This window comes from Tauraco erythrolophus, chromosome 1, assembly GCF_009769465.1.
Source record: "Tauraco erythrolophus isolate bTauEry1 chromosome 1, bTauEry1.pri, whole genome shotgun sequence".
Classification (NCBI taxonomy): Eukaryota; Metazoa; Chordata; class Aves; order Musophagiformes; family Musophagidae; genus Tauraco; species Tauraco erythrolophus.
This window is the reverse complement of record NC_141465.1, coordinates 116,084,385-116,107,178: the sequence shown is the minus strand read 5'-3', so window position 1 is coordinate 116,107,178 and position 22,794 is coordinate 116,084,385. Positions and strand designations below refer to the sequence as shown.

Below are 22,794 nucleotides of genomic sequence, written 5' to 3'. Positions count from 1 at the left end.
AAGATACTTAAATCTTTCCTATGTCATAGTTTTCCACCTGTAAAAAAAAAAGATAATGATACTTTCCTACATCAACAGGGATGCAGAGAAGGTAAATCCACTGATGACTGCGAAGCCTTGAGGTACTGCAGGAGGGAAGGTCTAGACTGGGAGATGTTAAATTCTGTGTCTTCCAATTAAGGAAAGAGAATGTAGAAAATATTTTCTAAAGACATACTGCAAGGTTATTTTCCCCTCTCCCAAATGTGACATGAAGAGAGATATTTCTACTCTTTTACTCTTCTCTATTCCTTTTTAAGTACATTCTTTCCTTCCCTTGCAGGCAGATGCAGACATACAGCAAAGCAGATAATGTCTAAAGCATATGACGTTCCTGTATTGATTGCTTCAGGTCTGATCCGATGGTTTTCTGACATTGAAATTGTCAGAAGTTTTATGTTTGATTTTATAGTGCTGTTTCTGAGAATTGGATATTTCACCTTGACCCTCCAGATCCTTCAGAACAGTCTATAAGATCTGCATGGTGTGGGAGGGAATGTTTCTCACAATCTTTGTCCTTTCCAGGAGTTATTTTGTGTGACGTTATGCTGGTGGATTTGCTGTCACATTTTCTCTGCTAAGGATTTGCACATTTGTTTTCATGTAGGAAAGCAAACAAAAAACACTCATTTCTGGAAGATAAACATTCTACTTATCAACTTTTGGAGTGTAGTTTCCTTTGAAACTCAGTTTAAAGAAACAGATGAAAGCTAAATGCAGACAAACTAGACCCAGCTAAGTTAATGTCCTTTTTCTTCCCTCTGAAAACCAATCGTCTTTTCAGTTAAATTCTCCCTTTGCAAATTGCTTATATTTTACTTCACAATGGGATTAATTTGACTTGACTCTAGTCACTGAGTGTTCAATTTTCTCTACATAAAGTCAGGCACCTCTGGAGGATGAATCATTTCCCATGACAGAGGACGTTAGGCTCTGAAGACACCTGTTGCTCACGTTTGACTGCAGAGGAAACCTGGATGACTTATTTAGGCTAGTTTCCTGGTTTTCAGATAGGCAAAGTTAGACAAAGAATCCATATAGTTGTCATCAATATGTGTGCACACTTTACTTTTAAATCATTGCATGTAATTCTCTGAGTCTTTAGACTTAGTTTGAAATAGGCATTCCAAAATTTAGGCACCTAAAACACTAGGCTTTTTTTGAACTGTAATACTTCTTACCTACAGGAGTCAGGTACTTTCTGAAGAAGGGATTTGGCTCTGACTTTATTTGAGCAGCTGTCTTGAGCAGCTGTGTTGCTGATGTGGTCTGTCCTCAATTACTGTGTGTCACACTGATCCCTCTGCCATATGCTGCCTTTTTGGGTGAGAAAGCCACATGATAGATGGTTAATAGCTTTCAGAGTCATCTTTTAGGTGAAGTTGTGTGATATTTCTATTATTATTTTTTTTTATTTAACCAGAACCAGTCACCCTTTACCTTCCCCCTCCGATACTTGCAAAGCCTGGAAGTGGGTTCTGCATCCCCTCAGTGCAGGAGGTTGTGTTACCACATCCACGTGGTGCAGGGTTTGTCTGTTTGTCTCTCCCGTACTGGGTGCACTGCTCACACCGGCTACTGAGCTACTACTTTACTCCTTTTCTCAGTTACCCTAGAAATGAATGGAGATTTGAGCTGGGGTTTCTCACTCTTTTTTTTTTTCAGTGGAAATAGGGAGGCCATCTCAGGGACTGGCATTTCCCTGTCCCTTCCTTCCCCAGCAGCATCTTGGTGCTGATTTGGATGGTGAGCTGGCTGCAAGGTTTGCACGAATCTGTCACTAAGTCTCAGGGCCAGACCCTAATAAGACCTCCTAATGGCACCTAATGGCACCTTCCAAAGTAGCTGCAGTCGTCAAAGGAAATTAGAATCATGGGAGTAAAAGAAGACTGTGCAGGATGGCGAGTTTTGCTGCTTCTAGAGATAAGATTTAAACTCATTTGTGGGATGGGGGAAAAACATGGTATTCTCTTCATTTTGTTCTGTTTTGACATTCGTAAGGCTCCAGTCACCGTGGCATCTAGGCATGACAGATACCTGTGTCAGCAGGATGTGCATCAAAGGAAGTTTTTTCTAATGGATAAACCTGATATCAAAGAACTGAAGAAACTGAACCAAAATTTACAGGTGTCCTTTGCTTTGATCATTAATTAAAATGTGACTTATACTCACAGTGTCCTTATTAGAGGACTTGACACAACAAAGCATCTGAGGTACCTGACTATTTCTTGTAGTGCTGTGAAAGGCAGGTGTTCATTCCCGGGAAAGCTTTGAAGCTAAAAATAAAATAAAATTAAAATTAAAGGATATTTCCAAGTACATAGTAATCATCTTAATACTTACATTTGAGGGGGTTTTGTGTGTGTGTTAAATACTGACAGAACTCCTGGCTGGAAAGGAATGCAGACAATGAGGTAAAGTAAAGCCTTGTAAGTCATTTGAGATCAATTGTCAGAGAATGCATCTCAGCCGTGTCATTATCAGATTAATAGCCAAGTTCCAATTTAAGCTGGAATTATTTGGATAACAGAAATCAAAAGGAAAGTTTTTGCAAACAATTTGCCTTGAAGCAAAATAAAAGTATCAGACATAGGATTTTTTGTGATTTTCACCACACCCCTTGAGATTCCATGCAGACTAGATGGCTTCACAGGCAGACCACGAGAGAGAGCTAACCCCAGCACCCTGGGTTATTGCAGCCTGAAGCATAGTGTGGATCAGGCCATCTGATCTCTCCAGCAGCCAGCCCAGACACTAGAAACCCAGCCTATGGGCGGTAATGGGCCGTATGGCAGCCATATGTGTTGATCATGCAGAAAAGCTAGCTTAGGCTAGAGATTTGAGGATGTCTTCTTACAACAGGTCGTTTGGCAAGTGAGCTTTCCTGCAGCTTTTATCTCTGCTTTGCTTTCTATGGCAAACTTTGAAAAAAATCTCCCAGCCTTGCCATTTTCTTTTGCCTCCTACTCACTTTGTTTTCCATCCATTCATCTTCCTCTTTTATTCATCTTTCATAATCTCATAACTTAATATTTAAGTTTATCTCGTTTGAAACAGCATCGAACGTGCCTGGGGTTGAATCAGCTTTTAAAGGCAATTTACATGTAGCAGATAGAAAGTGCCAGAAGAATCCCGCCGCTCTACTCAAATATTTAGTGACTTCTTAAGCACTAAACACATTTTATCTTCCCCTGTCCTGCTGTGACCCTATAAGTTTCCCTAGCATTTCATAAATGTATTCTGCTCCGTGAGTGGTTGTTGTATCATCCAGTCTTTATAAGATGTTGGGGTGAGGGGACTCAAAATCACACAGGAATTTCATTTGCAAGAGCGTTATCTCCTTGTGAGGTGTCACACTGTGCTGTGACCCTGAGGTGTTAGCAGTTACCAGTGAGTGCTGTCTGACTTCCAGTGCAATGGCTGAGCATCTGCCTGGTGTCCACCCCCGAATTCATGGTTTTCTGGAGGGAGTGAGGTGTCAGAGGACAGGATCCTCCAGCTGTCAGTTCCTCCATAATCTACAGGTACTATGGATGCTAATGACAACCTCTTGTAGACTCTTCCACCCCTCAAATGTAGAATAACTGAATGATTTCTGCAGCTCTGGAGAGATCCTGTTCACTCTGTACTGTCATGGGTGCAGTGGAGGTGTGGGAAAAGGCAGCATGTCATCAGGTCTGGTCTGTTCCAGCTTAGAAGAGGAATCCCCTGGTTTCTATTGCTTCCAGTCATGGGGGCCAGCTCCCCATTTGGTTTAAATCTTGCTTTAATTTATGCCATCTGAAAAGCTAGTCCACTCATACTATACCACGTAACAATTAAATCAAGGATTTAAAGACTAAGCCTAGAGTTTTGCTCTATGAAATGTGTTTCACGTTAGGTTCACCAGGCTGATTTCTGTAATTCAGGACTTCTGTGAAACACCCCAGGCTGAAAAGGATGACAACGCATGCACAAAGTCAGTAAAAGACTAGCATGCAAGGCAAATCACAGGTGTTTCTGGCTGACTTTCTCTGAGCAGGGTGACCCTGTGAAGTCCTGTGTCACTGCAAGTGGGATCTACCACATTGCACATCTCTTGGTAAAGCCCATAGGACAGCCACAGCTGTGGTGCACTCTTCCTGGAGACCTGACAACCTCCGTACTCATCAGAGAAGATTTCTCCATCAGGGTTCAGGTTCTGATTTAGCAGAGTAAGTGTCTCCAGAATATGAGCACATTCTTTTATTTTCCTTTTTCCCCCTCTTTTCCCTAGTGTAAGAGAGCACATCTTCTAATGTCAGATACCATTTTTTACTTTGTCTTTGTCATTGGTGTTCCACCTGTAAGTAGATAGGTCATTGATACATGTATATATATTCTGTATTGAGTTTTAAAAAATGTGTGTAGAACGGACCATTGACATTTTTAGCTGTAACATATTTTCACCAAATGTGTTATGCCCATTTATATATATTGTGTCCTCACTCCTTTTCTAGTTAGCAGCTTAACTTGTTATTTGTCAGTAAGTACCCTTGAGGAATATTTCTGTGAAATATTAAAAGCTTGCAAGTATACTTAAAACTATCAACTAGCTAGATGAATGACATGAAGAGTGAATCAGCAAAGCCATCCAGAACAGCAGACTTGTGAGGATAAACCTGTTCATCCTTTCCAGGAAGAATGTCCTTGATTTCTATTATCATTAACATCTGCACTCTTCAATTCAGATCATATGCCTTTAAAGAAATGTAAATTAACTCCATATTCCTGGACATTCATTTCTAAACATGGACTGTAGAACTTTACCCACTGTGGCAGAGATGCAATATCACCCAGTTTACTAATGACCTAACAGTCTGGAATTTGAAGAAAGAGAAAGTGTAGACACTATCCGTCTCCACTTACTCATCCCAAGACCTTAAAAGAGAAGACAGTCACCTCCTATTTGCACAGCTATTGCTGATGTGAGACTTATTCCATGACTTTTAGATTCCTCTTTATCTTCAAAATCTTAACACAAAAGGATTTGCCAGGGAAAATATCCCTAAGAGAAATTATTTTGATATTGCATTGTAAGGAGACTAATTCTACCATTGAAAGGAACTAAAGAAACGGAAAAACACTGAATGTCAAAGTCAGATGCAGCCTTAGGTGTCAGGTGGAAAACAGAAGAGCAAAGCTCCCTCTTCTCTGTTGATCTTTGGCTTCATTGTTTATGATCTTCTGTGAGTGACTGTTACAGATGTGGCTTATTTCGTTGTTGGCTGTTCCATGAAATACTGATTATTCCAAAGATCTTTGTCAGTAAATTTCCAAGAAGTCATTAGCCAATGAAGATATGTGTTTTATTCTGGAATCATCGCTATATCTTTATATATATAACTGAACACTTGATCTATCTTTTCTTGGCAGGCACTGAGAGAAGGGCTGTATCAGCCCTGAAAAGAGAAGACTTCAGGGGAACCTAAGAACCTAATAGCTGCCTTCCAATACCTGAAAGGAACCTACAGGAAGGCTGGGGAGGGACTTTTTACAAGAGTGTCCACTGATAGGACAAGGGGAAATGAGTTTAAGTTGAAGGAGAACAGATTTAGATTAGATTTTAGGAAGAAATTCTTCAGTACGAGGGTGGTGAGACTTTGGAATAAATTGCCCAGAGAGGTTGTGGATGCCCCCTCCCTGGAGGTGTTCAAGGCCAGGTTGGACGGAGCCTTGAGTAGCCTGATCTAGTTGAGAGGCGTCCCTGCCCATGACAGGGAGGTTGGATTAGATGATCTCTAAGGTCCCTTCCAGCCTATGCCATTCTATGATTCTATGATTCTATGTAACTTACATATCCCCCTTCCAAGAATTGTAAGAGAGGGAAAGTCTTAAAAAGAAAAGCTGTGAAAGAAAAAATGGTGCCTGATTTAGAGTGAATACATCCCTAAAATCACAAAATTGGCCAGGGACATAATCTGGGATAGATTGATTATTTAATGAGGAGTTAAAGAATGGCCTTTACTCTGATTTGCTAAGTTTTGTTGATGGGGCCAAGAGCTGTTGGTAGAATTGTTTAAAAAACACTGAGCAAAGGATTTAGGTGAAATTCAGCTCCATACTGAACACCTGGCACCTATGCCTGTGAGGCACAGGCTCTGCCTGTACAGAGGCAGCAGGGCAGATTTGTTCATCGTAAGTACAATTAATATGTGTGTGTGCGTGTGTGTGTGTGTGTCTGTATGACTTTTTCTGCAAGACTGTTACAGGCATGGCTGTAACAGGTGGCATTATGAAATCTTCAGTATTTCAAAGCTCTGCGTCAGTGTGTGTGACCCATCTAGAACTGGTGGGGTACAACAGTGAAAACCACATAAAAATGAAATAAAAAACTCGTGAAGTATAACCCAAAGGCCTTTAAGCTTGACTATAAACAGCAAGAATCATACATTTATTTGTGTATGGATCTGTAGCTGTAAATTGCATGTGTGTATTTTGGTTTTTTTTTTCAGACAATCAGGTTTTTATGGATCTAACTCATGAGCAAATGTGGAAGGATGTTCTTCCTGCCACCCTTCAGTCACCCATGATACTTTAATTATCAATTTTCTCTCTATTTCTCCATCAATTTCTGGAAAGAACACTTGCTTTTATACCTGTCACAGGATTATTTGCAAAACACTTCTGGCATTTTTCTTCTGGAGATATATAGCATGAGTAGAACGAAGTTTACTAATTTACCATTGCTGCAAGCAACAGTTTGTTTTTTTTTTTCTTTTTGTCAGAATTCCCCCAGCACATTCACCAATCAAAATTCAGATTCATCAAAGGACATAATGGAAAACTATAGGTAAATAATGTGACTGGCAAGAATTACTACTTCTTCACGAATCAGGGCTCAATATCTTCTTAGAAGATTTTTCTTGGCAAGCCTAAGCAGCTGACTTCAATACAGGAGTAACTGGATGAGATTCTATGGTTTGAATTAGATGCAGACTAGATGATCTAATGTTTTCACTCTAACCTTTGCATCTCTTAGATGGGGATAAGTCATGTGAGTCAGGCTACTTCTACATAAACGTTTTTAACCATAACATCATTTTTTGTTGTGTTAGGCCTTCTCTGAAGAACTCTGCCATTATTACACTGATCTGGAAAGCCAGAATTTTGCTTTACAGATATTCGGTTGAGCAGTGTTGCTAGGAAGGTTACAGCTGAATTTGATAATAGCTGTTATGGACTTTTTTGTACCCTTTGTAATCTAAATAGCATAATAATTCTTGAAAGCAGTTGAAGATTGTGGTAACTGAGGATATGAACATATTTTTGGATTATAGTTGTGCTTTTCTGGTTTGAAGCTGTCTGTCAAAGACTATAGAGAACATGAACATGTAATCAACCAGAACCATAAACAAAAATCCCAGCCCAACAGCCACATGGAAAAACAGCCAACTGCAGTCTGGATTACCACAACTGTCAACAAGATTTCCGTTCAGAAATCCTCTTTTTGGCCTGTCTTCTAATACTATCACTAATGGAAGGAATGCTCTTAAAGAAGGCAAACTCCTTTATATAGTTGCTTTTGATCACATACCAAGTAGAGTTTCAACCAGAGAAAACGAATAAACATCTGTAGGAATTTGTAAACAATTACAGCATGTTTTTTCTGCCTCTCTCTCTGTCTGTCTCAATACAAGTGTATGTGGACACTCATAACTTTTTCAGATTTGTTTAATATTAAAATATTATCCAGTGACATTTTGCAGTTGCAGAACTTTTCAGACCATGTTGCAAATTTTCTCCAGAGATTCAAAATTATGCAGCTGAATTGTGTTGCTTCATTCTGACTTGTCAAATGGTGTGTCAAGTTTTCTTATAGCATCTCTTACAGTAGAAATCTCTGCACTTGCAATAGTTGCAGAAAAAGGTGACAGAACACATATATGGCTTATGATTGCTCTGTTTGGGCTATTTACAGAGGGGATTAGGGAGAGCTTTCTCAACACATAGCTTTAAAGATACTACTTAAAGAAAGTTCTTGACTTTTATTCAGAATGCCAAATTACACCCAAACCTCAATTGTTTAGATGCTGGCTTTGATCTTCAAAAATGCAGTTTACAGCAGTGGAAAAGCAGAGATATAGATTCAGATTCACTATTAAAACGTTTGACTGGTGGTTCTTGATTTGGTGAAGAACAAGAAACAAAACTATAAAGTTAGAAAAAAAACCCCCAACAACCCTGCAAAAAATGTATAAAAATCTGTTCCAAAATTGAGTGTTATTGATTACCTAGTTCAAAGCACAGGTGGTTTTATTAATGGCACGTCATGATAGCTGGAACATACTTCTTTTATTTAGTAGGTGAAACGAATCACTGATTCTCTTATTGCTCTGGTCTGTCTCTATAAATTCAAAGCTGTGAAACAATGCTGCTATGGCTAGTACTCTGAGCATGGCCTGCTAAATCCCATGTCGTCTACCTTTTATAGTTACTTGTACATAGAGACCTGCTGCAAAATCAGTCACCTCCATTTATGTGCACCATAACACTTCTGTTTTTATATAAAAGCTGCAGTTTGAAAAGTACCAATATTTGGATAACAAGGCTCATATACTGCAATGGAAACATGAGGCTGTCTGGCAGTTTTCACCAGATGACCAGGCTTTAAACTAGTGGCTGCTTCTACAATGGATTTTTTCAGTTCTGGAAACTCAGCTTGAAAAATGGACCAGGCTCTGCAACTGCTCTCTCTGTGAGGAGCACGCACTTGCATGCTAATAATTTGGATCAGGGGTATGAATCTGATAAACTTGTTCTACAGTAGCTCCAGGAACAATTTTAAATGACTCATCCTAACACTGACGCTAGAAATGGCCTTCTCAACACTGATTTTAAATAATGATCTCCCCTGATGCTCAGTGCCTAGCCTGCCCACAGCAACATCAGTTATTTGGAGACTGCTGCAACCCTCAGTCCACTGAAGTTGTGAAGAAAGTCTTCCTTCCCTTCAAGGATCTCTTTGCCAGGTGCAAACAGCTATGGCAGGCAGATAACAGGAAAAGTACCTCTCAATATCAAAATGAAGTTTTATTTAATGTGCTCTAGGATAAACATTGCATTAAAATGTTAGTATGAGCAAATTTCTCCAAACAATTGTGAAGACACAGACAGAGATGCATAGCAGTTGCTTTTGCCACATCATCCCAAAATAAAGAAAAAAAACCCCATAAGAATACCTCCCTCCATTTCTCTCTCACCCACAAATTACTGCGTAGGTGACCCATTTCTAATACTAGCCTACATCTGGACACTTTAGGTTGTTTTCCTATACAGAAATGTGTGCTTTTTCTCAGGAGTTGTGAGTTTTGCTGAACTAATGCCAGAATGAACATTGATACCAGGTGCCTGCTCTGGCAGAATCCAGTATCACACCTACAGATAAAGTGTAAAATTACATGTGTCATGCCCAAGCACCACAAATTATTCTGCCCTTCATCTCAAATAACATGATAACTCCTACTTTGAGACTTCAGACAATTTAGCCTTGGCAAAAGGAAAGCTTTTCATAGCCAAGCACATCAAACCTAATGCATTTTACTGCACCAGAGGGGTTGACTTTTAAAGAAAATGTATTGCCACATTGAATATACCTTTGGTTTATAAAATAAAACACACTGTCCTGGGCAATTACAGAGATAAACAGTGTTTGGCTAGTTTGGAAGGAACCACAATGCTCTCCCACTTGCTGCTGAAGGCTCAGGTATGAAGGCAATGCAGATACAAGCACATGAGGGCTCGTGATGAGAGAAACAGAAGGTTAGGAATGACAAAGTCCTCTCCTCTGAGATTTCTGACTCTTGCTAAAGTGTCTGAGATGTCCCTACTTTTTGCCCGTTGCCTGAAGACTGTTGAGGATTTCAGAGGAGCAGAGGTCATGGCTGGTAGCACCACACAGCCATTGGAGAGGAGGGCAATGACTCTTGAGACCCTGCAGGCCACTGCTGCTATTCCAAAACCACAGGAACTGGGTGGGCTGGCGGGAGGTCTCTGGACATGTTCCCAGATTAACTATTCATGTTCAATGTGTAAAAAAAGAAATAACCACCTCTGCTACTGAGAGCGAAGTGACTGCTCCCAAAGGACTATTCTTGCAACTAGTCTCTAAAACCATCACTGCAATATTTTCTCATAAACATTTGCATGAAGAAGTTCTTAAGTCATGCAGAGCAATGTCCTTTTTCATACAGAAATGCAGGAGTTTGAACAGAGGAATGGATTTGACCTCAAAGAACAGAGGACTGTCAGCAGAGATCAGATGAAAATTTACATATTACTGAGATCAAAAGAGTAATTTCCTGAAGTTTTTTTTAATCCACTTTCAGGCAATGGCAATAAGGTTATTCAAGACTTCCTACTTCGAACTGTTTGGTGGAATAACAAGCTGACTTTTTTTTTTTTTTTTTTAAATTTATGGACTAAATAGTTATTATGACAACTTCTATCTTAACCTCAGTTTCATTTTGAATTTCTGAGCTTTGTGCATTTTGCTGAAAAAAAGAGTAGGGAAAATGTTGGCAATTCTAAAATAAGTGGCTGCTTAGCATATCATTGCTAATATGGAACTGGCCTGGTTAAGGACATAAATCTTTAAGGACAAAGATAATCATCTTTATAGCTTTCAAATTCCTTATTAGCGTGCAGATAGTATTACTGTAAATTCAAGCTGCATATTATGAGCCACACATTTTTAGCTGTTTGAATTCATTCTCTGAATATTTAGTAAGATGATGAAGGGAGGCGAATGGCATCTCCCCAGCTGGACACAGTTCCAGCTTAAGCAAGACGATAAACTTCTAATATGAAGATGGAACTTATGGATGCTGGCCAGAACAAAATAACATTTCACGAGTGGAATTCCAGTTCAAATTCTATTCTGGAAAGAAATCATTCTAACAAGGCTCCTCTCCCTGTTAGAGACTTCTGGGAAAAAAAAAAAGGAAAAGCCAAGTGTGTGGTCTTCTGAAATTTCAAATTAATTTGTAAAAAAGACAGCATGGGCAGCTCTTAGGAAAAGAAACAGAGACAAATGCTATAAGTTGACAAGAAATATTTGCTGTCCATAAGCTGTTATAACAGCACCCATGACCCTGCAAATTGAATTTATTTTCCAGCACTATGACTAAAACAATGACCCTTAGATCCTTGTGCAGATTATGGAAGTGGTAGTTGATTTCCCAGATTTTTTAAGGCAAAAAAAGATATCACACATAGGAATAAGATATCATATATAGTAATAATAATAACAGGAATAAGATATCACACAGAGAAATAATCCTCTGTCAGGATATGTGGATCTCAATGTTTATATTTTGAGATCCTTTTAGATTCTTACATAGTCTTTATCATTGAAATAACTGTTCGACTTCCCCTTTGTTTTGTCTCTTAATTCATATAATGGCATACATGTCTTGGGGAGTGCTATTGAGAGGTAAGTCCTCACATACAGCAAATCACTTAAGGCTAAGTGATTTCAGCATGTAAAGAAATGCCTATTTATCCCTGAATGTATGGCATGAAGATGGGGCTCCAATAGGAGTGTGCATGATCACAGTCCATGCAAATCTATGTAAGTGCTAACATTTTCAAAACACTGGCTGTGATCCTAGGTGCAATAAATCTTTGTAACATTTAGCAGTGCACTGTGGCTTGATACAGGCTCACCCACCTGTAGACTTACCTAAACAAAAATTTGCATTCACTCTGGTTAAAAAGTGTATCTTTTACTAGTGCAAAAATGTTCATCATGTGGTTTTCTCTGCTGGTGTCTTTGACCGTAAACTCATTGTTCACAAGATGTTTCTATGCAATAATAGCTATCATCCCCTTCACCCTTGAAAAAAAGTAAAATTTGAGTGGTGTTGTGGAGTCTGTACCCTTGGATCTGTTCAGAAGTCAAATGGACAAGGCCCTGACCAATCTCACCTGATGTTGATGCTGACCCTGTTTTTAGCAGGAGGCTGGACTACTAGACCTCCAGAGATTCTTTCCAACTCAAACTATTCTGTGATTCTGCAGTTCAACTCATTGCTGAAAATCCTCTCTTTCAGGCTGGATAACGTGACAGAAACATGTATTAAAGTCCTGGTACCTTAATATTCTAAAGATCAACCATACTTCACCACAGACTCAGAGCCAGATTCATGCCAGACTCAGGCACCTCAATTTAGTCACACAACTGCCCTGTCTCTTTTCCCAAAAAGTCAAGCCAGAGGTCTTACATAAAGATTTCTGCATCCAGAAAATGCCTTTCTCTCTTTACTGACTCTATGGACAACCTGGAGTACTTGTATCTCAAATTCATGCACCTTAGTGGGCTGTCTATGGTTAAGTGGGATGAATTCAGGCCCCAACACATATTTCCAATTTGTCTCTAATATTTACCTTCTTTTGATAATAAGTGACTGTGTTATATACTGTGCCTCTCAGACATGTGAGCTCAGTAGAAGAATAAAGCAGAAGCCTAGGGAGCATTTAGTTCAAAGGAAGACAGAGGATTTGCAAAACATTGCTGGAAGTGGGATACAGCGTTTTAATTCCAAGAATTACTTGCAATTTGAAAAATTGGCCCCACAGAGATCAGTGGTAAAACTCCAAGATATCTTTGAGCCACATAAAAGGAGCTGCTTTTCAGAGTGGTTACTTTGGGAAGGAAATTCAGAATAATCAACATTTTGCATTTGAGATATGACTAAAGTCAATGGCCTCCTTTGACAATTTTGCTTTTTAAAGACCTCTAAGCCAGTGTGGTTGATAGCCTTGTTACTCTCTGCTACATTTCAGCAGCTGGAGCTGCAGGATACTCCCAGCGGAGGAAGAATGAAGGAGATAAAGAGATTTTACAGATGAATTGTTTTTACATGAAGGCAAATACCACATCTTCCTTTTAAAGAAATTGTTATTTTATCCCATAGATGCTGTTATTTACAGTCACTCAAATGGTTTACATTCAAGACGAAAGCTTAGCGAGATCAACTTGCTTCAGTACAACCAAACGAAACACTTGATAACAGTTTACGAGTGAAGCTCTTGCGCAGCGATCGCCATGCAAGCAGTTTGCTCAGGAGATAGAAAATAGAAAACCGCTACTGCAGCACTCTGTTTTGGAATGGAGTTTGGTTATTGGAGTTGGGTCGGGTTATTCTTGGTCTAAACAGACCTTAGCAAGCTGGCAGTCACCCTGGCTGAATTCCATGCTGTGCAAAAGGCACAGTGACTGGAGTCTCTTCATATCCAAAGGCCTCTTGGGAAAAATACACTTTGCTAGCTCTCTGCACAGAGGTGAACAGCACGCTGCATGCTCTAGACAGAAGTATGAAGCAGTTCGTGATGCAAAGTTTTGGCAAAATTTTCCAAGCATACCAGAAAGCCATGAGAGAAATCAGTCATCCTTTTCATTTATGTCAATACTTTCATCTCATGCAAGTCCTGGCAAAAGCCCAAGCTTTCTGTATGGTAATTCATATTCACTTGCAAAATCTTCATGTCCTTAGCAAGACTGGAGCATAAATAATTCTAGAGAACAGTTCTTGGAAACGATCATCTATAGTAGTAATGTTTTAAGACTTGTGGGGACGTATTCAATTAAAGCTTCGTATAGTTTCCATACCAAAGAAATCCACACAAAGCTGAATAAATAATAGTGGAGAAAATGTTTCCAGCCTACACTAATTTATAATATGGCTCCTTTACACTGCTCTGGAGATGTAAAGGGACCTTAAAAAGGTTTAAATGAACAGTTAATGCAGGACATAAAGGACATTAGCATAAATGAGGATCAGCTTCGTCAATATTAGAGAGTTAAACTATAGTCTGGATTACTTGACTTCAAAAATTTGAAGAAAGATTATGAATACAATTCTGACTTTGAAAATTATTAAGCCTTCTCCTCTGCTTTACTTTTCATTTCATCTTTTCTTCTCAGTTATGAATTGTGATTGCTTTTATGCTCTGTGGCTCAGCTTCAGAGGAAGGGAAGGGAGAATGATGCTATTCCAGGCAACTCAATAGCCTAGTTGTTGGATTCCTCCTGAGACCTGCAATGTGGGTTCAGGCTGTGGATTTCAACCCAGTCGCTTCTCAAAGGAACACTTGAGGTTATTGACTATGAGGTGTGTAACTCCATCACTCCATTTGTTTGTGCTGAATTTGGCGCTATCTGAATGAATCGAGCAGACTAATAAATCAGATTCCTCTGAAGTCTTATGTGGGATTACCTCACTTAACTCTGAAATACCGATAGGTTAGATGTCTTGCTTCCACCTGTCTTGCCAGACCAAGGACTTCTGAATATATATGAGAATTTAGGTCCTTTGAGAGGTTCAATGATATTATAGCTCAGGCTAGAAGATGTTAGTCCTATGACTGGAGGAGTACCCAAGGCAGTCCCAAGGTGAGAAGTCAAGGTGGTACCAGGAGTAGGAATTTGAGGCAGGAGTGGAGCAGAGATACGGAGTTAAGAAAGGCCTCAGCAGTTAGTGAAAACTAATTTGGGATGTGTCAGTGCACTTAGGCTGAGTTGAGTACTGCCATGAAAGCTGGACCTTCTACAATAACCCTGCAAATCCCTCTTCCAGATCTGTGTGGAGTGTATGAATTGGCTCTTTTCTGGAAACAGGATTCTCCCTCATTCCTAAGGTTTAGTTAAGACTCTGGACACAACACATGCCTCCAGGTTTCAGAAAAAACACCACATCTTTCAGTCCATCTGGGAATTTATTATTCAGTTACAAAGGGACTAATAGGATCTCTGAGGCTTAGAACATGATATCTGGGTTCAGTGAGATTGCCCATTTCTATGCATCAGAGAAAACTTCAGGAGGAGGTTTCTGAGTCATGAGGTAGAAAAAAGGTCTTGAAGACTCAGGGTATTTCAGAGATCAAGAGACAGAAGTTTGTAAAGCCTCTGTGGAAAGAAAGGCTTTTGCCATTTGACAAGCACAGAGACTAATTTCTGGGTTTCATGGAAAGGTTTGAAGGTTCACTGGGTTTTGGGGATGCAGTTAGGGAATATGTGCAGGGTTCATGGATGAAGCAAAATAAATAGATGCAACGGCATAAATAAATAACGATATTTGATACATGGCCTTCGAATGCATAACTCTTTGGACATAAATCCTGCCAAAGTAGTGGTAGAGGCAGGAACGGGAGCCAATATCAGAGCCTGGGGACTGTGTTGTTCATTCACTAACATGAAAGCAAAAGGCATGCATGAACCAAGTGGAAGCAAGGAGTTTCTACTTATACTCAGGTAAGAGTCCTGGGATGAATAGGAACCCCCTCCTGGCCTTTGTAACCTCTTTGATTGTATTGTAATATTACATTTCTTGGTCAAGGGTCGTTCATGGGTGCTCCTGAAAGACCAATAGTACTGACATGTTGGAATGAGCTATTAATGTTTATACCAAAAAGCATGGAATAGTTTGGCTTCTGACTGGCATGGAGAGGACAACTGGTGCCAGTGGTACCTCATTCTTGACACCATTGGCTCATGGAAATGGTTAGTTTGTTGGTTGCATAGAATCTGGCAGCTCACATGGGTGAGAAGTCCCTGCTGCTTGTTGGTGCTCCCTCTCTTGAGGTAAATTAGTGGATAGACCTTATCTGGGAAAGCAGGAGGTGGACCACACCACCAAGTGGTTGAATGCCCCTCATTAGTATAGATTTTGTTCTGTTTGCGTCATCAATACAGATGCAAAAGACAGTACATTTTTCATTTCTTGGGGACTGGTTTTCCCAAGTGAAGAAACCTTGCCTGCCCCTGTCAGTCTCTTCCAGGAGACACAGTGTGTGGTAATGAAGTTCAAAATTGCACTAACTTTAGGAACCATCCAAATTCTTTTGTGTCCTGTGTTTTTCTTTCCTGTTTGCATGATTACAGCTACTGCTACTCTCACTTTTGTAACAGACCCTAAAAATCCTATTAATTCACTTAAGGCATAATTTCACAGAATCATGTTATGGCAAACAATTTGACCTCTTAGTCTAGCTAGGCATCCTAATTAGAGCTTACTCATGCAGAATGTGAAATATTAACACTAGCTTCACATGATTTCTGGAATCAAGAGGTGAGACAGCACTGAAAACCTTGCCATTGGCTGTAAAATTTGGTCTGCAGAAGGAGAGGTGATTCCCAAGCAGCTAAAGGAGCTGCTGGAGAGTCTGACCAGGTGTTGAGGAGGAAGACACAACTTGGGAATTAGAATTAGAAGGACATGGAGCTACTGGAGTGGGTCCAGAGGAGGGCCACGAAGATGATCCGAGGGCTGGAACACCTCTGCTATGAAGACAGGCTGAAAGAGTTGGGGCTTTTCAGCCTGGAGAAGAGAAGGCTCCAGGGTGATCTTATAGCAGCCTTCCAGTACTTAAAGGGGGCCTACAGGAAAGCTGGAGAGGGACTTTTTCCAAGGGTGTGTAGTGATAGGACAAGGGACAATGGCTTTACATTGAAAGAGGGCAGATTTCGATTAGATCTAAGGAAGAAATTTTTCACTCTGAGGGTAGTGAGGCACTGGAACAGGTTGCCCAGAGAAGTTGTAGATGCCCCATCCCTGGAAGTGTTCAAGGCCAGGTTGGATGAGGCTTTGGGCAACCTGGTGTAGTGGAGGGTTTCCCTGTCCATGGCAGGGATGTTGGAACTAGATGACCTTTGAGGTCCCTTCCAACTCTAACCATTGTATGATTCTATGATTAATCTTTTTTTGACCCATAAATTCAATCTTCTCTACAGATACATTTAAATATTCACTGCTATCAGTTACGGAATGTGTATGTGCCATTCTTACTACACTTGGGAGAAGTCCCTTGTGATTCTCTTTGACTCACTTAATATCTAACAACACTCATGCAGTGAGTAAGGAGATGGAGAGGAGCCCCTTCCTACAAACCAGCTAGGAAGAGAGTCCTCTACTAGAGATCATAAGTTTGGGTCTTCCCAGGAAGATCTGGAAATTCATCTGGACTTTCAACTGAAGTCTCAAGGAGGCCAATAGACAAAAGAGAAACTCTCCTCGGAAAGTAAGTCTTCTAAACTTCATTTAATATCCTGGGTTGAAGGAGTCAAGATTTGTTTGGTTTTGGTGTGGGTTTTTTGTTTTGTTTGTATGTTTGTTTGTTTGGGGTTTTTTTTGTTTTTTAAGAAGAAAAAGAAAATACATTATTTTAGGTAAATCTAAGGGTTCTTTTTTTCCTCTTTAACAGAATCACAGAATCACAGAATCACAGAATGTTAGGGATTGGAAGGGACCTCAAAGGTTCATCTAGTCCAATCCCCCTGCTGGAGCAGGACCACCTAGATCAGATCACACAAGAACACGTCTAGGCGGGTTTTGAACATCTCCAGAGAAGGAGACTCCACAACCTCTCTGGGCAGCCTGTTCCAGTGTTCTGTTACCCTTACTGGGAAGAAGTTCTTCCTCATGTTTAAGCGGAACCCCGTATGTTTCAGCTTATATCCATTTCCCCTTGTCCTGTCATTGGATGCCACCGAGAAGAGCCTGGCTCCATCCTCGTGACAGTCACCCCTTACATATTTATAAACATTAATGAGGTCCTCCCTCAGTCTCCTCTTCTCCAAGCTAAAGAGACCCAGCTCTCTCAGCCTTTCCTCATAAGGGAGATGCTCCACTCCCTTAACCATCTTTGTGGTCCTGCTCTGGACTCTCTCAAGCAGTTCCTTGTCCTTCTTGAACAGAGGGGCCCAGACTGGACACAATATTTGAGATGCTGCCTCACCAGAGCAGAGTAGAGGAGGAGGAGAACCTCTCTCGACCTACTAACCACACCCCTTCTAATACACCCCAGGATGCTATTGGTCTTCTTGGCCACAAGAGCACATGGCTGGCTCACGGTCTTCATGCTGTCCACAGTCAAATCAACATTGTCCCAAATCAACGTTGTCCCCCAACCAGTTTACCAAAGACACTCCTATAACCATGACTTACTAGTAATAGACATTTAAAATAGCTCAAAAACAGAGAATAAAATATTAAGGAGAAAGGTATCCTCAGCGTAGTTGGTGAAACTGAAGTAGTTAATTCCCAGCTAACACAGATCTACAACTCCATGATGACCTAGGAAGCTTGTCAGACTCTATCTGACAAACTGGAAGTGCTCAGTGCTGAAAGACTCACAGAGTGCAGGTCCCTCAGGGAGCCACAGCTGCAAAAATTCTCCAGGAAGAAGAAAGAGCTAAAAAATTTCTATTTATAAAAAAGAAAACAGGAAAAAACAACAAAAAAGAATTCCATTATAAACCAATTACCATCATCCAAACACTGCCCATCACCCTTACACAACATACAGAGATAACAAAAGACAATATTTCTGTGTTTCTCACTTCGCTTCTAGGTCCCAGAGGGTAACTGTGAATTACTAAAACTATGATGATGTCTTTAATTCCAGGAAAGTCTTTGTACTGAATTAAAAATGCAGTAAATGCTAATTGGAGTTGATATATCTCCTGCTGGATTCATTTTGAATTCAGTACTGTAAAACATTGACATCATTTTAGTGATCAAGATGTTCTCTAAACTTAAAGTGCTTTCCAGGGAATAATTAGAACTTGGAAGAACCAAGAAAAGACCTAAGGTGTCAAGGATGAAAAGCATTGGATATTTTTGTTATGGTTTATGAGACTTACAGTGTGGAAGGATACCTGAGACATGTGAACAATCCAGCCTTTCCTGGGAGCACGTGCCTGGATGCAGAAAGGGAATTCGACACCATGATGACGTTGCTTCCGGGATGCAACCAATCATACTCAGGGGTGGGCTATTGTTTGTATTGTAACCAATCATAGATTGCCAAGTCTCGTTTAGAAAGCTATAAAGCACGCTGAGTGTATGCAAATAAAGGTTCACTTGTTTGATCACATTGATCGTGTCAGGTGTCCTCACTCATCTCCCGCAATTGGCGCCCGAACAGGGACCCTCAGATTCCTCACAGCAAAGTTGCAAGACTTGGCGAGGAAGAGGGTGGAAGGCCGACCGAATGATCCGCTGCCCCGGCGGAATGAGCAGTGACCTGCCCAGTCACTAAGTGGAAAAAGGTGCACCTGTTTAGTCGCTGGATCGACGCTGGAATCTCGCCTAGAAGAGGTGAGCGGTCGGGGAGACAGATGGGGTTGGATAAGCAACAAGAGGCTGTCCTAAATCTGCTCCAACACATGCTCTCTGTGAGAGGACTTAAATATGAATCCTCGGCTCTTAAAGGGCTGTTAATGTGGGCATGGAACAAAGAATTAATCCCCTCAGTAGGAGTCGTTTTTGAACTCGCTACGTGGGAAGCCATAGGCAGAGAGCTATGGGATGATATCAGTTCGGGGGGAGCGAGTGCAAAGGAGGCGAACAAATATGCTACCCTGTGGAAGTTAATTAAAGAAGCGTTGCATACCATGGAAGTCGAACGAACTGTCGCTGCTGCTGCTTTTGCTCCCTTTACCCCCTCTCCTATTGATTCTTTACCAAACACTTCCTCTATCTTTTCTACGCGAATTTCTGTGCCTATCAAAGTAGAAACTGCGAATTCAGGGACCACGTGCTTAGAACCGCGCCGAAATGGCGGCAGCCAAAATGGCGACAGCATGCGCCAAGATGGCGGCAGCACGTGGGCAGAAAAAGGGGACTCGGAAGAGAAGGCGGAAGAACTACAAAGGGGCGGGGGAACAGGCGGACGGTCCTGCCGGCCTAAGTACCGCCTCTACCCTGACCTCCCACCACCCCGCCGAGAGCTCCACCCAGTGGAGGAACCTTTGTCCGCACCGATTTCTTTGGGAGAACAACAGAAAAAGGAACTATCTGAAGAAGTCTTGCAGCAAGTTATGGACAAATTCTCGGAATTAAAAACGACAGATGCCAACGAGAGGAAAATCTCCGTAATACACCTAATCCTTTTGCTACGTTGTTATCACCGCCAGTGCCGACTGCTCCATCACCCTTGGCGCCACCGGATGAAGAAGAAAGAAGCAGAAGATGGAAGGGAGTTATTCGTGAAGCCTTAATCGAAGGAAATTTTCTACCATCTGCCTTTCCCATTATCACAGACCATGGGGGAAATAGAAAATGGGAACCTTTTGACTGGAAAATTTTAGAAAAGGCGCGTTCTGCGGTATCGCAATATGGGCTTCAATCCAGTTATACTCAACAACTGTTGCAATTTATTTTCACAGCAGATGTGCTGATACCACATGATTCTCAACAAGTTGCTAATATTCTTTTGTCCCCTTCTCAGCAGCTTTTGTTTTCCAGGGCCTGGCAACAACTATGTGAACGTGAAGCTGCACGACCTCGGCAGCAGGGAGATCCTCTATATGGCGTTCAAGCACAAATGCTGATGGGTCAAGGTCCTTTTTCAAATACGGCATTACAGCAAGGGTTTCTGGGAGAAGTATTGCAGTTGTCACAACAATTAGCTTATCAAGCAATGATTTCAATTAGAGAACCGGGAAAAGTATATTCTTTTGCAAATACTAAACAAGGCCCCCAGGAAAGTTTTCCTTCCTTTATTGATCGTTTACATCAGGCTGTTCGAAGTCATCCTGATTTGGACGAGACAATGAAGGAACAAGTCTTTAAAATGTTTGCCTTTGAGAATGCCAATGATAAAGCAAAAAGGGTCTTGAGCACATTGCCTAGAGATGCCCAAGTGGCAGATATGTTAGAAGTTATGGAACGCACCACCGGTCCTGCATCTTTAGTTGCTGCTGTGGTATATAGTGCTGTTCGTCCTCTATTAGAACAAAAAGGGGGAGGAGCTAAACAAAAGAAATGCTTTAATTGTGGGAACTCAGGGTTGGCTGCCCAGTGATGGATTAATGAAAACGTTGTATGTCCTGAACTTTTTACGGCTGGCAGGAAACAGTGAAGAGCCGCCTATGATAGTACACAGTAAAGGAATGGGCTCGTTCTGGAAAGAAAAAACGCAAGGCCTAGTACTCTATAAAGATTTAAAAACAGGGAAGTGGGAAGGACCAGTAGAATTAAAAGTAACAGGCAGAGGATATATGTGTTTACTTACAGGAAACGGACCACTGTGGGTTCCGGCGAAGTGGGTAAAACCATATATACCCGAAGCAAACTAGAATGTGGCTTCTTCCCACAGATACATACTGGTTACTGACAAGAAATGGTTCAAAAGACTCATAATAAGATTTCATGTTAATATGTAAACTGGTTTTATGTTTCTTGTTGTTTGGTGTATTGCAGGTGTGGGGGTTGCTTGTATGCTTAATAATTTGTCTGTTACACTTGCTCACGAAAATGATTGAACAGGTTGTAAAACAAGTCTGGATTGTTCAAAAACAAGAAGGGGGATGTGTGGAAGGATACCTGAGACATGTGAACAATCCAGCCTTTCCTGGGAGCACGTGCCTGGATGCAGAAAGGGAATTCGACACCATGATGACGTTGCTTCCGGGATGCAACCAATCATACTCAGGGGTGGGCTATTGTTTGTATTGTAACCAATCATAGATTGCCAAGTCTCGTTTAGAAAGCTATAAAGCACGCTGAGTGTATGCAAATAAAGGTTCACTTGTTTGATCACATTGATCGTGTCAGGTGTCCTCACTCATCTCCCGCATTACAGAACAAGCAAAAGCGCTTGCCTGAGTAATTGAGGAACCTCTGAAAATATTTTGAAATATTCGAAGATCATAAGATACAGCTGGAAGAAAAAAAATCAGTTGAAGGGTATTGTTGAGGTTTGGAGTGCCTCTTGCCTTATGTTGCAGAAGGGTAGACACTTCTTAATGCTTCCATGACAGAAAGGTGGAAAAGGATCCAGGTGACGTGGGAAAGAGCACACAACCATCCCCCATCAGCACAGGCTCTCACTGTCCAGCTCCCAGTCCTGCTCTGCCTTCACCGCTCTCACTGATGCTTTGGCAGGGCCAATCTTCTTCAGATTTGAAAAGAAATTTTCTCCTAGTCCCGAGGGAGTGTAATCAGATCTGTTTTCGTTTTTGCTAGTTTTTCACAGATTTGACCAATGAGCTGTTCCTAAGAACCCAATTTTCCTAGCACAGACCTGGTCTTTAGCTGGGAGGATGGGAGGCTTCACCAGAGCTCTGCTACCCTTGAGGCTTCTGCCAAGTACCTCCAAAGGGATTGTGGGACGCTTCTTTTTTACCCAAATACACTAGTTGCCTCCTTTCCCTCACATGCCCACCTGCATTCACAAATACTTTTTTTCCAATCTCAGGCCGGGGAAGCTAGAAGACACAAAGCAACAGAATGACTTATTTTAGACAGTGTTGCTATATGCATGTACTTTCCAATATTTTGATTTCCTGTGTGAAAATTTAAGATTTTATGACATGTGAGCATAAATATCACTCTCCTTCCTACACCCGGACAAAGTCAGACTTCATGTCAGAAAGAGAGAGCTTTTAATCTTGTTTGTTTTGAGACTGAGGAGGGCACAGAGGTGTGCGAGCTGCTTGCCACAGAGCTAGAGGGAGGAGATCCGCATGGGTCAGGCAGGAAGAGAAGTAGCCTCTAGCAAAAGCTGAAGGAAACTGGCAAGGAGGATGGTGCTTTATACAAACAGAAGGCAGGAACTGGTGGAAGTCAGCTCAGTATCTGGGAATTTGAGGTACATGGCTTCTATCATTTCTTCATGGTAAAATACAATTAAGCTGCAGTGGGACTTACAATTTTTGAAAACATCCAGGAAATCCCCATATAGAGAACTTCCATGTGTTAAAAAAAAAAAAAAGAAAAGATAAGAAAAAAA

At 41.0% G+C, this 22,794-nt stretch overlaps 1 long non-coding RNA gene across 1 annotated transcript; it reads left to right on the top strand.

Annotated features, from left to right (window-relative positions):
* Nucleotides 1-19,003: 19,003 nt before the first annotated feature.
* Nucleotides 19,004-19,722, top strand: LOC147529462 (uncharacterized). Its single transcript, XR_015222206.1, has 2 exons — nucleotides 19,004-19,157; nucleotides 19,575-19,722. It is a non-coding gene; the product is annotated as an uncharacterized LOC147529462 (long non-coding RNA).
* Nucleotides 19,723-22,794: the final 3,072 nt, after the last annotated feature.